This window comes from Carlito syrichta, unplaced genomic scaffold (assembly GCF_000164805.1).
Source record: "Carlito syrichta isolate Samal-C Ts95f unplaced genomic scaffold, Tarsius_syrichta-2.0.1 Scaffold315407, whole genome shotgun sequence".
NCBI classification, from domain to species: Eukaryota; Metazoa; Chordata; class Mammalia; order Primates; family Tarsiidae; genus Carlito; species Carlito syrichta.
Genome location: NW_007259503.1, coordinates 1,465,533 through 1,483,499, shown reverse-complemented (window position 1 = coordinate 1,483,499; position 17,967 = coordinate 1,465,533).

The following is a 17,967-nucleotide window of genomic DNA, read 5'->3' as shown; positions in this document are numbered from 1 at the left end:
GCTTATAATGTTGAAGGAAAGTGATTGTAATTGAAGTGTTCTGAGGTTCCTTTATTCAGAAATCTGGTTAAGATATTATATCACTTTAAAATTGGTTATGTAAAATGTGTGTAATGAAAGTTTAAGAGTAACCACTAAAAGGATAGGGGATGAATAATTCCAAATAAGAGAAATTTAAGATATAGAATAGGAAGGCAATATCTCTACAATTAAAAGAAGAAATTATGGGGGTAGGGAGCAAAATTAGAAAGTAAGATAATAGTAATAACTCAATAATATAAATATGAGTAGACAATATGAATAGACCCAATTAAATGACAGATTGATCAGATTTTTTTAAAAGCTCAACTATAGTGTGTTTAATAGAAAAGCAATGGAAAATAAGACATGAGAAGGTTGAAAGTAAAGTTTTTCAAAAATGCAGTAGGGAAATACCAAAATAAATATGTGTGGTTTTAGTGATATTAAATCAAAATTATACTTTATGTTATTGTCATTGAAGATGGAGAAGGCCAGGCACAGTGGCTCATGGCTGTAATTCAAAAATTCGAGCACTTTGGGTGGCCAAGGCAGGAGAATTGCCTGAGCCCAATAGTTCAAGCCCAGCCTAGGCCACATAGCAAGATCTCATCTCTATAAAAAATTAATGAGACATGGTGGCATGTACCTATAGACCCAGCTATTCAGGAGGCCAAGGTGGATGGCCTGAACCCAGAGGGTTGAGGCTGTGGTGAGCTGTGATGGTGCTGCAGCACTCTAGCCCAGTGCGGACAGCAGAGTGAGACCCTGACTCAAAAAATAAAAAAAGATGGCGAAGGTCACTAAAAATAATGAAAGGACAATTCACTAGGGATACTTAACAATTTTAAATGTATATGTACCCTATGAGATGACCTCAAAATGTATGAAGTATAGAGCTGAAACAACAAGTTGAACAACAGTGGGCAATTTCAGCAGTTCTCAATTACTGAGAAATCAAGCAAAGAATAAGTGGAAACATTTTAATATAGAATATCGATTCAGTGGACATAGAGTAATGCATTCAACAATTAAAGAGTATTTTTCTTAAGCGCTACATTATTTGCAAAAATCAACCATGTACTAGGCATGAAGTAAATCACAATAAATAATAACCCTTCTGAATGGATACAGAAACAAATAGAGGTCAGTCATGAAGGTTAACTTCTAAAAACATAAGTTTTTTTTAAAAAAACCTTTATAGATGAGAGAAGGAAACCTGAATACTCAGGACCTAATTACAAGAAAAATATTTTTTTAACAGTGGGTGGTAGAGCAGAAATAGCACTTTGAAGGAAATGGCTTTAAGTACTTAAATAAGGGAAAATACTAAATATGTGCTTAAATTAAAAAAACAATAACAAGGAAACAATGTAGAAACAGATGAGGCAAATAAATCAATGAATCAGAAGAAATTAAAGAATCACAATGTTAAAGTTAACTTCATGACAGAACAATAGAACTGGTGGTGGCTGGGATCCAAGAAGTAGCATCCTCAGTGTGAACATTTCAAGAAGAGGAAAATAGAAGCTAAATCCTTTTGGGGTTCTAGCTAGGAAGTTCTAGAACAAAATTTCCACTGCATTGTATTGGTCAGAGTAACCTTTCAGGACCTGCCTAGATTAAAGACGTAAAAAACAAACCTTTACCTTTCGGAGGCATTCATACATAAGGAAGAAAGGAATTGACTGCAGGAATTTTTGGCAGTGAGTTATTACAATGCACATTTTGGTTGTGACAATTCATGTTCCTGACATGGAAAATTCACTCATCACCTTCCCAGAAACCTTAAAGTCTTATCTCAATATAGCATCCAGTTCAAACTCAAGGACCAGAATCTCATCATCTAAATAAGTTTCAGGTAGATACATGAAACTAAAGTCAAGTTTTCTTTCTCATATTCACCCAGCATACAATAGTGAGGCAGGCATTATAGACCCTTGTTCAAAAAAGAGAGACAATGAGAAATACCTGGCAGAGAACAGTCCTTGGAGATTCTGAACTCCAAGTGGGCACATCTTTTCTACTACATGATTCTGGGAGCAGAGAATATATGTCATTTAGGGCCTAATTCTCTGTGAGAGTGGTTCTCAACTCTTGGCTTTTCTCCAGTAGATCTTGTCTCTTTTACTCTGAGTTGTCCTTTTCCATGAGAAATGGCTTGTTTGAAGCTGAGCAGCTTTCTCAAACTGCTGCTTGATTTATGGAGGTTGAAGGCCCAGAAGTCTCCTTATTTTGTGCAATCTCCATCCATTTTAGTATAAGCTGATATAATTCATTTAAAAACATCTTGCATTTCCTTTTAGTTTAATTATAATTCACTTCATTAAACAAAAGGCATTCTCACAAATGTCTTGAGGACAGGCCTCTCTGTAATTGCAGGTCTCTCTAGTTCGAGCTGAGGGTCAGGATATTAAGGTACAGTATTTGTAACAATCTTAGATACTCATTGTCTATTTGAGTGGTCTACAAAATGTGTCTATAAGATTCTTAGGAGTCTTTTGTCTAGCTAAGAGGTCTTTGAGACCTGGCTTAAATGTTTCTGAAGTCTTAAAGGATATTAGAGCTACACCCTTGATAAAAAATTATCCTGATTTTGTGGTTTACTAGCACTTCACTGGATTTGATCTTTACCCTGTAGTGACTTCTTCCTTAAGAACCTCGTGCTGACTGGAAAAGATGTTTTGCATTCTTTATATTTTCTATAAATTTGATCCCAAACTGAACGGTTTCTTAGTTCATTTCTCTCTTCTCATATTTGATGATATGCAGCTAGAAGTCATATGACATTTTCAGTGTCCTGCCTGGAAATTTCCTTCGCTAGATCTACAAATTATTAGGTAACCTCTTCCCTTTAGCAATTTCCATGAGCTTATTAATTCTACCTTTCTCATTACTGCAGGTGAAAGTGTTGCCTTTCAATTTTCTCATTGTTCTAGCCACCAGTCTCTGCGTCTCCTGTTTGTATCCAAAGTTAAGGCTACATATTTTTGTTTTGGACAAACAGTACCCTATTTCTAGATACCATATTCTATTTTGATTATCTTTTGCTCTGTAACAAACAACCTTAAAACTTAGTGGCTTAAAACAACCATTTTATTAATTATATGGTTCTGTGCAAGCATGGGTCTTAGCTGTCTCCATTAGGTAGTTCTTCTCGACGTGGGTGGGGCTTCAATTACTTAAGGGCTGTGACATCTGAGTTCATCCACATTGTTGTCAGTATATCTGATTCTCCATCATGTGACCTCTTTGTAAGGCTTGAGCTTCTCACAGCATGGTGATTGAATTGCAAAGGGAAAGTTTTAAGATTCATTGTTCAAATATAAAGAAAGAGAAATTGACAATTATCTTAAGGCCAGTTCTTAGAAGTTCCATAATATCACTTCTTCTGCATTCTACTGGTCAAAGCAATCACAGGTCTAGCCAGTTTCCATGAAAAGGGAAAAAGAAGCCCCTCTTTCAATGGGAAATAGCACGGTACATACAGAGATAATAAGAATTAATGGCAGTCATCACATGTAAAGTGAAAGAAGCCACCATTATGTGGAGCAAAACCACCTAGCTGATTTCTGTCATCTCACACAATTGTAAGAAAAGTGAAATGATTATTATGTTAAGGCAATTACATTTGGAGGTGGCTTGTTAGTAATAGAAAACAACAACAACAAAAAAATTGTGTTAATGCCATCAAGTAAATAAAATGAACATCAGGAAACCTATTTCCTCATATACTGTGGGCTGGGTTCCAGACTACCACAATAAAGCTAGCATCTCAATAAAGGAAGTCAACAGGCCAGGCATGGTGGCTCATTGCCTGTAATCCCAGCACTTTGGGAGGCTGAGGTGGGAGGATTGCTTGAACTCAGGAGTTTGAGACAAGCCTAGGCAACATAGCAAGACCTCATCTCAAAATATTAGCTGGGTGTGGTGGCACCTGCCTGTAAACCCAGCTACTTGGGAGGCTGAAGTGGTTATTGACTCCAGGAGAGCCATGATCCTGCCACTGCACTCCAGCCTGAGTGACAGTGAGACCTTGACTCACAAAAAAAAAAAAAAGTCACACAAATTTCTTTGTTTCCCAATGCATATAAAAGTTATGTGTACATTATGCTCTAGTCTATTAAGTGTACAGTCATGTTATGTCTGAAAACAACGTACATACCTTAATTTAAAAATACTGAATTGCTTTTAAAAAATGGTTACAATCACCGAGCCTTCAGCAAGTTATAATCTTTTTTCTGGTTGAGCGTCTTGTCTTGATATTGATGACTGCTGACTGATTAGGGTGGTGATTGCTAAAGACTGGTGGCTATGGCAATTAAAAAAAATAAGACAACAATGACATTTGCCTCATTGATTGACTCCTCCTTTTGCAAAAGATTTTTTTGGTAGCATGTGATGCTGTTTGACAGCACTCTGCCCACAGTAAAACTTTCAAAATTTCTTTGTTATCATTTCAACAATGTTCATAGTATCTTCACCAGGAGTAGATTCTCTCTCAAGAAATCGCTTTCTTTGTTCATCCATAAAAAGTAACTCCCCACCCATACATTTATTCAAGTCTTATCATAATATTGCAGCAATTCAGTCACATCTTCAGGCTCCACTTGTAGTTCTTTTGCTATTTTCACCACATCTGCCGTTATTCCTCCAGTGAAGTCTTGAAACTCTCAAAATAATCCATGAGGGCTGGAGTTAACTTCTTCCAAACTCTTATTAATGTTAAAATTTTGACCTCCTCCCATAAGTCACAAATGTTCTTAATGGCATCTGGAATGGTGAATCTTTTCCAGAATGTTTTGAATGTGCTTTTCCCAGCTCCATCAGAGGAATCACTATATACAGTCAAAATTACTTCTTGATCTATGGCTGTAGAATGGATGTTGTATCAACAGGCATGAAAACAACATTAATCTCTTTGTAAAATCTCCATAAAAGCTCAAAGGTGACTAGATGCATTGTCAATGAGCAATAAATTTTTGAAAGGAATATATTTTTCTGAATAGTAGATCTCAACATTGAGCTTAAAATATTCGGTAAACCATGCTGTAGACAGATGTGCAGTCTCAGTCTTTGTTGCTCCATTGATAGGGCACAGAAAGAGCAAATTTAGCATAACTCTTAAGGGCCCTAGGATTTTTATAATGGTAAATGAGCACTGGCTTCAACTTAAAATTACCAGCTGCATTAGCCCCTACCAAGAGAGTCTACCTATCTTTTGACATTTTGAAGCCAGGCATTGACTTCTCTATAAAGTCCTAGATGGCATCTTTTTCCAGTATAAGGCTGTTTTGTCAACATTGAAAATATGTTGTTTAGAGTAGCCACATTCCTCAATTACTTAGCTAGGTCTTCTGGATAACTTGCTGCAACTTCTACATCAGCCCTTGCTTCTTTACCATGCACTTTTATGTTATAGAGATGACTTCTTTCCTTCAACATCATGAACCAACCTCTGCTAGATTCAAATCTTTCTTCAGCTGCTTCAACCTCTCTGTCTTCTTAGAATTGAACAGATTTAGGGTGCCTTGTTCTTGGATTAGAATTTAGCTTAAGGGAATGTTGTGGCTGGTTTGATCTTCTGTCCAGATCACTCAGATTTTCTCAATAACAGCAATAAAACTGTTTTGCTTTCTTATTATTCACATGTTCACTGGAGTAGCACCTTTTATTTCTTCTAAGAACTTTCCTTTGCACTCATAACTTAGTTATTTGGTGCAAGTAGCCTAGTTTTCATCCTGTCTTGGCTTTCAATATGCCTTTTGCACTAGGCTTAATCATTTTCAGCGTTTAATTTAAGGTGAGAGACATGCAACCCTTTCTTCGACTTGGTTATTTAGAAGCCATTGTAGGTTTATTAGTTGGCCTAATATCAATATTGTTGTGTTTCAGAGAGTAGGATGGCCTGAGGAGAGGGAGAAAGATGGAATAATGACTGGTTGGTGGAACAGTCAGAACACACACAACTTTATCAATTAAATTTACCATCTTATATGGGTATGGTTCATAAAGTTGCCCCAAAACAGTTATAATAGTAACATCAAAGATTACAGATCACCATAACAGATATAATAAAAATGAAAAAGTTTAAATACTATGAGAATTACCAGAATGTGATACAGAGACACAAAGTGAATATATGCTGTTGGAAAAATGGCACTGATAGACTTGTTCAATGTAGGGTTGCCAAAATCCTTCTATTTTTTTTTTTTTGTCTTTGAGTTGGAGTCTCACTCTGTCTCCCAGACTGGAGTGCAGTGGCCGCTCCCAGCCACCACAGCCTCGACCTGCTGGGCTCTGGCGATCCTTCCGCCTCAGCCTTCCAAGTAGCCGGAATTACAGGCATGCGCTACCACACCCAGATGATTTTTTGATTTATTGTAGAGATGAGGTCTTGCTGCCCAGGCGGGTCTCGAACCCGCGGGCTCAGGCAATCCACTCATCTCAGCCTCCCAAAGGCGTGGGATTACAGGCTGAGCCACCGAGCCCGGCTATTCCTTCTATTTGTTAAGGAAAAATAAAAAAACCTCGATATTTATGACACACAATAAAGTAAAGTATAATAAAACAATATATGCTTGCAGAGGAGAGAGGAGAGAAAGGATTTCTCTCAGGAAATAGTTACTATTACTGGTCTAAAAAATAATCCTATACAATCTTTATCACAGTATATCTTTTACTATAATGCCTCTCTCTCCCTTCTTCTTAACATGACATTTCTATGGACAAATGTTTTACCTACTTTCACAATGCTCAAAAATCAATAGTTTATAATTATCAACATGGTAATAGTTAATAACATAGTAATACTTGGGAATAATCAAGCTCTATTACAATCTCATTATGTGTATGTGTGTTGACTCTTACCTAAAGGATTTGTCTAAATATGAATTAGCCAATGCACAATAAATACCTAGCAAGTTGTTCTCGATTTCTGACTTTAACATAATAGACAATTATTTTGAGAATATTAAATATGTATATGAATATTTATCAAAGGTAATCAATGAGTTATAAAATTTATTATCTATTGAGGCAAATTAATTACTAATAGGTTTCGATTTATTCATTATTAAGGACAAAGGATAAACTAGTATACTGATAGTTGTTTGTCTCTGCTTTTGCCATTTTGAAAGTGTTTTCACATTCATTATCTCATTGGATTTTTACAACTCCTGTGTTGTAAGTAAGGCAAAAGTTGGTTGAATAGATCCAAATTTGATGAATATAGTCAAAATACACATTGATTAAGTATTATCCCCCAGGACACAAAGAAAGTAGATATTTGGATAGATAACTATTATCTTTAACTCAATAACAAGAAATATATTATTCCTTCCTTTTTATTTTTGTAAAAATATTGTATAAGTATTTTACATATTTAGCATCATCAAATGAAGCCAGATTTTATTCTGTCCTGTGGAACTTCTGAATTTCTAATTACAAAAGAACCCTTAATTTACAGAAATTCTTAATTAAAAGACTTGATATTTTAGAAAACTCAATTTATTCAGTTTGTTAAGAAGATCTTTCGTTTGCAGAATGATGAAGGAGAATTTAATGATAGGGATGAGGGTAGTTTAATCAGGTCTTAGATTCTATTTTAGGTAAATCCAATTTAGTTGTAGATACATAAGAATCTTAACCACATGATTAAAATTCTGACTGTCTATAAGCTAAGATGCTAGACAGCAATATTTAAACAAAAATAACCAGCATAACTTTTATAAAGTGTTTTAATACGTTTAAGTTATCACTATGGAACATTTTTAAAATTATAAATAGCTAATGATTATGAAGAATTAAGTTGCATCCCTAGATCTGTCAAATAAAAAACAATAAAACCTTGGGAAGTCAATTCATTCCTTTGATATTTAGGTTGGAACAAATTCTAACATTAAACTAACTCTCATTAAATAGTACTTTACAATTTGAAATATATTTTCATTATTCCCTTTTAAGCAGTTCAATAATATGTTCAGGAAAGTGATTTGTAAGCCTGATGGTTAATAAATAGGGGGAAGATACTGATACTGATGAAATGGCTGAGTATGTAGAAGCAAGATGTATGAACTACAGAACTGAGAAAACATAAATGTAAGATTCCTGAGAATTTGAGAGCAGATAGATTCTAAAGCAAAAATGGCTACCGGCCTTTAGAGAAGGAACACCTCTTCTAATATAATAGCTCAGAGGAAAAAGAAAATTGGTGTAAATATATGTGAATGTGTAGGTGTGGTTGTGAAAAGTTGAAGTTAATCTCATCTAATTCTGTCACATTTCTGTGAAGTTGACAAGATCATCTTCTGAGAATGAAGAAAGAAGAGAACAAAGAAAATTTGAAAGAACTATTTCAAAGAATGGGAGATCAAGTTGATCAAAGAAATGTATTAGTAGTTGGATTGTCAGAGAGTGGCAAAGATCCTTTTGAGATTAGTAATTATAAATGAGACTGGGTGTGCTTGCTCATGCCTCTAATCCCAGCACTTTCAGAGACTGAATCAAGTGGATTGCCTGAGCCCAAGAGTTCAAAACCAGCCTGGGCAACATGGGGAAACCTTATCTCTACAATTAAAAAAAAGCCAGGTACTGTGGTGAATGCCTGTAGTCTCACCTACTTGAAAGGCTGAGGCAAAAGGATTGCTTGAGCTCAGGAGGTTGAGGTTGTGGTGAGCCGTAATCCTGCCACTGAACTCTAGCCAGGATGATGGAGTGAGACTCCAACTCAAAAAAAAAAAAAAAAAATTGTAATTGTAAATGATTGAGTTGTGTATTTTTTTCCTCTAGCTATCTTTGTCTTTTGAGATTCAAGAATAGAAAAAGTGAATACCAGTATTTGGGGGTCTTTTCTAAGAGATTAGTTGAAAACAAAGAATGGGTCAGGTGCAATGACTCATTTCTGTGATCCCAGAACTTTGGGAGGCTGAGGCAGGGGGATCACTTGAGGCCAGGAGTTCAAGAGCAGCCTAGGCAACAAAAAGAGACCTCATCTCTACAAAAACTAGAAGAATTAGCCGGGCATGGTGGTGCATGCCTGTCATTCCAGCTACTCAGGAGGTTGAGGCGGGAGGATCTTTTCAGCCCAGGAGTTCAAGGCTACGGTAAGCTGTGATTGTGCCAATGCACTCCAGTCTGGGTAACAGAATGAAACCCTGTCTCAAAACAACACAAAACAAAAGCAAAGAAGGGCTCGAGAATGTAGAGTAATGATGGATCACAGATCTTAAGTTGAAAAGAAAAGTAATTAGAAGGTCAATACCGGAAAGTTACAAGGATGGGGAAAAAGTGCTACACATTAATAGCAAGTGCCTAAAAGATTTGCAATATTTTTACAGAAGCCAGAGAGATTAATAATATGGGGTAAGGGAGAATGTCAATAATGATATTTATGTTATCATTATCACAAATAATGCACAATCACCACTTGAAAGCTATAAAGGAAAAATGTGCCCTCTTTGAAGAGGCAGGTTTCAGTGGTGGCAAAGATGTGGAAGGAATGTTTGGAGAAAGGGTTGAAAGTATAGGGAGTCTGCTGATTTTAGACAGCAAGGAAGCACAGACTTCCACAGGGATGATGGTGTTGTAGAGTGTTTAGGCAAGAGGCAATCTGGGAGTGGGCAGGAAGTAGGGACTAGCAAGAGGGGTGGGGCCACTTATATTTTAGATGTTGACTGTGATTAATGCAAGATTAAGAATCATGGCAGATTAGCTTCAGTGTTTTTGAGGAGGTTGGATTCTGGGACTAAAGGTCAGATGACTTGGCGCATCGCATTCAGCCTGAATGAGTAGTTTTTGCAGTTGCAACAAGTCTTGGCTTGAGGATGGGAGGAGGCCTAGGTAGTGATGCCAGCAACTATAGACATCAAGGCTAGAGTAGGAACATAACCTATAGCAACGAACTTTATGCATCCAGCCTTATGCTCCAGGGATGAATTCAACTTGGTCATGTTTTATTTTTTACAAACACTGTTGGGTTTTATTTACTAATATTTATTTAGAATATTTGCTTCCATGATAATAAATGATACTAGCCTGTATTTTCTCTTCTCATACTGTCCTTGTCCCATTTTGGTGCAAAGATTATACCAATTTAATAAAATGAGTTGATTATAATTCTCTGAAAAATCTTGAAAAAAACAATCTGTTTCTTGACAGTTTGATAGAATTAGTTTGTAAATACATCTAGACCTTGTGTTTTTTTTGCGGGGGCTAATATTTTGTAAATTCTGTTCTGGTTACAAGATTATTAAAACTTTCTATTTTCCTTAAATTAATTGTGGTAAGTTATATTTTTCTAGAAATGTGGTTTTTTTTCCTGTTTTCAAATGTGTTTGCATTAATTGCTCATAATGTTTTGTATCTTTTTGGTCTCAGCAATATCTACATATATGTTTTTAAAAAATTCCTAATGTTATTTATGCTTTTCCCACCTCCACCCTGCCATCAGTCTGGTAGATATTTCTTTAAACTGTTAGTCTTGTTAAAGAGTCAGTCAAATTTTGCTATTGTGGATTCAATCTATAGAAATTATGTTTCAGTACTTTCAGCTTGCATTTATTTCCTCATTTTCCTCAATTTTCTAAAGTAAACGAGATTTACTTTATTTTCTTAACTTATTAAGTTGGCTACTCAGGTTATTTATTTTAAGTCTTTCTTTTGCTATAGTTTGTTTTTAATAATAAAAATTTCCCTGATATCTCCTTTTTGCTCTAGACCAGAAGTTTTGATATAAAGTATTTTTACTACTTTTTGGTCTTAATAATTTTAGGTTTTCAGTGTAATTTATTCCTTGACATGGAAACTATTAAGGTGTGTGCATTTATATTAATAGCAAATATTTATTTGTTATAATTTTAACTTAATTGCATTGTCATCCTAAGTGTGATCTGTCTTATAATGTCTTGGTTTATTATTAACTCTTGAAAATGTTCCTTGTGTGTTAGAGGGGAAAAAAGTGGCTACTTCATTAATTGTTAGTTACAGTGTTTTATATATGTCCCTAAGATCAAACTTTTTAATTATGTGGTTATGGTTAATATCTATAAATATACAATTTTTTGTTATGCCAAAGATCTAAAGAACTGTTTTGAAATTTCTGATGGCAGCTTGTCACTTTTTCCCTGTATTCTATTAATTTTTACCATGTATATTTTATGACATCTTAAATTAGGTGCATATAAGTTTAAAACTGCTAGATATTCCTGGTGAAATGTACTATTTTATCATTATATAATAATGTAAGTAATGCTACATTATGTAATATATGGCATATTTTTATATCTAATAATGCTTTTTTCTTTCAACTTATTTGATATTAATACTTTTTAAAAAATTATATTTTCTTGATGTAGCTTTTCTATCATTTTACATCCTGCTTTCCTGTGTATTTATGCTTTAAGTGTATCTCTTTTAAATAGCCAGTACCTGAGTTTTTAAGAAGCCTAATTTGACAATATATGCCTTTTAACTATTATGTTTATCTATTTATTTATTTATAGTCGGAGTCTTACTCTGTCGCCCAGGCTGGACTGCAGTAGCATACTCACGGATATCATAGCCTCGACCTGCTGGGTTCAGGTGATCCTTATACCTCAGCCTTCCAGGTAGCTGGAACTACAGGTGCATGCCACCACATCCGGCTAATTTTTTTGTTTGTTTTTTAAAAAATTGTTATGTTTGGAATTATTACTACTTTAAATTTTTACTTTGGAACTGGAAAGAATAATAAAAGAACTCTGGTTTTGTATAAATAGCAAGTCATGGCTGCTTCTTCAGGAAAGGCAAATAGAAGTTTAAAAATTCTTCCTGTTCCTCCACCAAAACAAAAGCAACAAAAATTAATATTAAAAATCTTCATTCTCTTGAAATGCTTGAAGAAGGGAAAAAATAAATTGGGAGAAAATGATTAGCAAAAATGGTATCAGTATTTATATTTAATAAAAGGTAAATGTAATGTAGAGCCATGACCTTAGTCTTCCAAATGTCTATGGGATTTACACAATTTATTATGTAAATCTCTATATTTCAAGTTACCCAGCAAGTTCAGTTTCAAGTGTGATTACCATTGCCTATTGAAAATGAATCTAATTTATTACAACAGGAACCCTGTAGGGGAGATAATTGTGTGCTGTCAGCAATGAACATATGTAAACCTTTAAAAATGAGTTATCGTATTTGAAATAACATGTTTAAATCAAGCTAGTATGTGTTCAAAGATTGGAAGTGGGGAATGGACACGCTGAGAAATAAAGCCAGGTGAAACACCTGGCTATGAAAAATTAATTTTTAGGAGCATTTTCTTGCTTACTGTGGCAAAAAAAATCCTGAAAGATAAACAGATTTTGACAGTTGTTGCAACTGAGAGCCTCAAGTAAAGATAATTAATGTTTTCCTTAAATGGTATTGCCCAAATAATGGAAATCTGTAATTGAAACCTAAGATTATCTCTTACTTTGCTTTGTTCTCTCTGCCAGTCAGGCATACTGCCTTAGTTGTTGGAGTTGTGGGAGTGAATTGACGCTTTCTCTGGATTCCAGGTAATGTTTGTCTGTTTTTGTTGCATAAGTAACATATGGTCCTGAAGTATATTGAGATAGATCGAATCTTAGAGAATCTTGAATCTCTTTAATGCATTCTTTGTGCTAGTGACTGCTAAGTAAGAGATATGATGTAATGTAAACAACAGCAAAAAAACCGGGAGCCAGAATTTGAAGACCCAAGGTTAAATTCCAACTCTATATTGTACTAGCTGTATAAACTGGACAAGTCAACTAACAACAAGCATTTCAATTTCATCATCCTTGAAGAGGGCATGCTAAAAACATCGCTCTGTCTACCTCGTGTAGGAAAATTGTATTCTCACAGTTCTTCAAATGAGATAATATATGTGAAATTATTATACATTGTAACACACCATAAAAATATTAGCTGTGTTACTTGGAACCTTCAAAGCTACTATTCCACAAGCATGAATGATATTGTCTTTATGTGAATCATGTAGTAATTATGAATTTACATTGTGTTTGGCCTTTGTATGTTTCAGGAATGTAATAGTTAACTTGTTTATGAAGTGATTTATTTTCCTAACAAGGCATATAAAAAACTGTCCTTAGCCGGGCTTGGTAGCTCAGCCTGTAATCCCGCGCCTTTGGGAGGCTGAGGTGAGTGGATTGCCTGAGCCCGCGGGTTTGAGACCCGCCTGGGCAGTGAGACCTCATCTCTACAATAAATCAAAAAATCAGCCAGGCGTGGTAGCGCACGCCTGTAATTCTGGCTACTCGGAAGGCTGAGGCAGAAGGATCGCCGGAGCCCAGCAGGTCGAGGCTGCGGTGGCCGGGAGCGGCCACTGCACTCCAGTCTGGGCGACAGTGAGACTCCAACTCAAAAAAAAAAAAAAAAAAAAAAACTGTCCATAACAAATGTAATTTTTCTTAAATAACTTTTCAAAAATTTCTTATTAAAAGGACAAGGGTTATTGAAGAGCACCTATCTTGAAAAATAAAGCTCACATGGTTATTATGTATATAAAATTTGGTACATGTCTTTTTACAAGTCTAATTACTGTAGAAATCATAGTTGTTTTGTCATGAAACGTGTATATCTTTACCTAAATTTATGTCAATACCATTGTAATCTGTATACTCTCTTTCATTTCCAAACTTTCATCTAGAGACCAAACTTAAAAATTGACTAGAGAAATATTACTGTTGAGTTTGCAATCTTCTGAAAGAATATCCTTTCCCAGTGATGAGAGGTACAATATCTCTGTACATAGTTACTTCACCCCCATAAATCACAGGTTATCAAGAAAAACATCTATAACCTCAAATATTTCAAAGTGTAAGTCAAAATTCTTAGAATTCTTCTTTTTTTCGTTTGTTTCTCAGAAGTTCCAAGACTACTTTCAGCTGCATGGCTTGACAGCCGTGAGATTCTCTCATCCATTCACAATCTTGTACAGATCAATCTGGTGTAAGTGTGAAGACTGGGAGTTATGAAGCCCAGTTAGAAAATGATTGCAGTGATCCAGGAGACAGATGATGGTAATTAAATTTCCATCAGAATGGAAATCAGGAGACAGAAGATAGATATTTTGTATGTAAGGGTAAGTGGTTCTCAAGTGGGGATAATTTTGACTTACAGAGAACATTTGGCAATGTCTGAAGTTAGTTTTAGTTGTCACAACTGGCAGAGGGGTGCTGCTAGCATTTAGTAGTTAGAGGTCAGGGATACTGCTAAACATCTTGCAATGCACAAGACGAGACTCATCACAACAAAGAATGATGTGATCCCAAATGTCAATAGTGGTGATATTCAGAAGCCTTAGTATAGGTAGAGTCTGAAGCCGTCAGAGTGAATAGTAGACTCCAAAGAGGGTAGCAGGGGATGGGGAGACTAATCCAAAAAAACACCAATATACAAGAAGTATACCAAGAATAAATGCCAAGAGATAAGACTGAGAAAGAATGGTCATAGAAGCAGAGAAGAATTTGGAGAGTGGTATCATGAAAACCAAGTGAGGTAAGAAGTATATGAGTACTTTGGAAGTGATCATCAGCATTCAATGGAGCCAAAAATTAAGAGGACTCTTGAGTCTAACGGGTTTGGTGGTTAGGTGGTTGCCTCTTAAAATTCACTTTCTGTCTTTCTCCATCCTGCTTTGTGTCCTGCAAAGACTGACGTTCAGACTTTGTCAAGAGCGTTCCCTTACCCTCTGGCTTCCAGCTGGGTTCCAAAAATGAGAGGCACTGAAAAGAGATAGGTGAGCAAGAGGAGAGAGCTCAGGTTGTTTTTCCCACAGCTTTCTCCCTGTTGAGCCACAGATTGGCAGGAGCAGTGTTGCTCTCCCAAAAGTGAAAGTGCCCACTGGACAGCTCTTTCCTACAGGTTTCACCCCGTTTCTTATCCCCTTGGAGGTCTGTGGGTAGTAGTCACTTTCATCTGTGGTACTTTACTGTCTCTTGTTCGTTTCCTGCTTACACCCTTGTAAATAGTCTTTTTGCTAAACCCCTTCAGTCATATCTTTGCTGTTTATGCTGTTTTCTGCCAGGGACCTTCTGGACACAGAGGTTGTTGATCTTTTCAGAACAACTTTCAGTGGAATGGTTGAGACAGATTGGAGGAGAAATAGGTAGAATGAAAGGACATTAAGATTATTTTTTATTTTTTGCAGGGTATTTGGCAATGAAGAGAAGGAGGATGCTAGAGAGGAATGCTAGTAAGAATTCTGAAAAACCAGGGAAAGTTTTTAAATGAGAGATGTAGACTTGTTTTTATTTGTGAATAAGAAACAGGCCGGGTGCAGTGGCTCCAGACTGTAATCCCAGCAATTTGGGAGGCTGAGGCAAGAGGATTGCCTGAGCCCACGGGTTCGAGACCAGCCTGGGCAACATTGTGAGACCTTGTCTCTACAATAAATCAAAAAATTAACCGGGTGTAGTAGCACATGCCTGTGGTTCCAGCTACTTGAAGGGCTGAGGCGGAAGGATCGCCATAGCCCAGCAAGCTGAGGCTGTGGTGGCCGTGAACATGCTACGGCAATCTAGCCTGGGTAACAGAGTGAGATTCCAACTCAAAAAATTAAAAAAAAAAAAAAGAAACATATAGTGGGAAAGGATAAATTATATGAGCAAAAAGTTGTGAAATTTGAATGTGATATAATCTGATTAAAAGCAGATGACATTATTACTCACACAAAAATACATCTTTGAGAATAATGAAATGGAAAACAGATGTACTAATAGATGTTGGGTAAGAAATTAGGAAAACTTATGCCTGGTAGGCCCAATTTCTTCTGTTGGAAGCAAGGCAGGAGGAGGGCAGAATTTAGGAGGAGGGCAGAATTTAGGAGGAGAATTTTGTTGAGGAGGGCAGAATTTAGGAGAGGGTTACTGAGGAAAATAATCAAAGTTTAGAATAGCTGTTGTGGGAAATGGAAGAGTGACCTGTTTGTTAAACAAGCTACAGACTTTAGCTGAAGAGCACAGATTGTTTGATACATGCATGAAATATTGAATAGCAATATATAAATTTCTTTAGTAGGACTTACCAGATAGTAGTTAGGAAAAGAGGGATCAGATGGTTGAAATGATTGGAAATTTGGGGATTTAAAAGAAAAGTGCTTTGGAAGAATAAGGGGATAAAAATAAAGGATACTGGCAGAATGGTGATTGATATCATCTGTCAAAAGTCTAGGCTGCACAGGAAGGAAAGAAACCATAAAAGTGGAGAAAGCATCAAAAAGGCAAGGGTGAGAAATTGGGTGTCTTATAGTACATGTGCTTTGAGAATAAAGGATTGTGAGAGCTGGAAGGGTGGATGGCTTTCATCAGAGAACAATCTATGAAATGAAGGTTTCAAAGAGGGAGCTGACAATGAAAGTAAGAGGAATAACTGAATAGATATGGCTGTATACTCGCTGTTAGCTAATCAGAGGAGCACAAATTTCTTCTCTGAAATCCAATATCAGCTAGGTTCCAGAATATAAGCTCTCAACATTAATAAATAAGTAAAATAGAAATAGACTCTTGTATCATTTAATTTCAGAAATGCATGCTCCCTTCCCAGACTGCAAATTTCTTCAGGAGATGATTGTATCCTATACATTTTTATCATCCCTTCCATTATCTAACATAATTTTTAGGACTTCTCTCAATTCACATATATACAATTTTGAATAAGTTCCTAATATAGAGAAATATTATGAGTGGTGTGTTTAATCCCAACTTCTTCTTTTTCCTTTTTTCTTTTCTTTTTTTTTTTTTTTTTTGAGTCCAAGTCTCACTCTGTCGCTCAGGCTGGAGTACAGTGGCACGCCCATGGCCACCATAGCCTTGACCTCCTGGGCTCAGGTGATCCTTCCACTTCAACCTTCCAAGGAGCTGGAACCACAGGTGTGTGTCACCATGCCCAGCTGATTTTTTAGATTATTGTTGAGACGAGGTCTCGACAAGAAGCCCAGGCTGGTCTCAAACCCCTGGGCCCAGGCAATCCTCTCACCTCAACCCCTCAAAGGGCTGGGATTACAGGCAAGAGTCACCGTGCTTGGCTGCATACCAACTTCTTAATAAATTAGCTTTTCTTTACATATGATTGTCTTTAAGATCATATATCTATATACTGTATGTACAATCTTATTTCATGTATATCTATTAATAACAGCAATAACTAACATTCGAGTGATGTCAGTGTCAGGCACTATTCTAAATAGTTTACATGATTTACCCACTTTTTCTCATAAGAATTCAGTGAGGTTGTGTTATTATTACCCTTATTTTACAAATGAGTACAGAGTACAGATACTAATTTGCCCAAAGTCACAGAATTATTGCATGAATTCAAACCTAAGAAGTCTGGCACTGATGCTCAAGGTATTAACCACCCCTAAGATATAGACATATAGCTATAAATGTAGATGCATTTATCAACTATTATTTGTATACATGTTTATTTTCTTTACCTTAACATCCCTGAGGTCAAGGACACTGACTGGTACATGTCAGCTTGTCAATAAGTATTCTGTGAACAAATGAATGGAGGAGTTTCTAACTTTACAGGATAATGTTGCTATTTCCTACAAATTTTCCTTTTATTTTTTCATTATTTTAAAACAAACACTCTTGACTTTTCCTTCAAATCCATTCCAGTTATTATTTAAGTGGTTTGTTATGGTGCATGTTATGGCATTTTAAACCTTTACGTTTAAAACTTTATTCTTTTGCTCAGACAAAAATGATCTCTTCCTCTCCTCCTGCCAAATAAAATAGCAGATTAAGTGTTTACATGAGGGGAGTTTGCAATCCAGGATTTCTGCAGCAGCAGGCTTCAAATGTTCTAGAAAAATCCTGCTTTTTGTTTGACTCTTCCTGATGAGTGTTATGATCAAAGCTTTACCCTGACATTCATTAGTCATCAAGTGCTTATTTTGAGAATGGTTGCTATCATCAC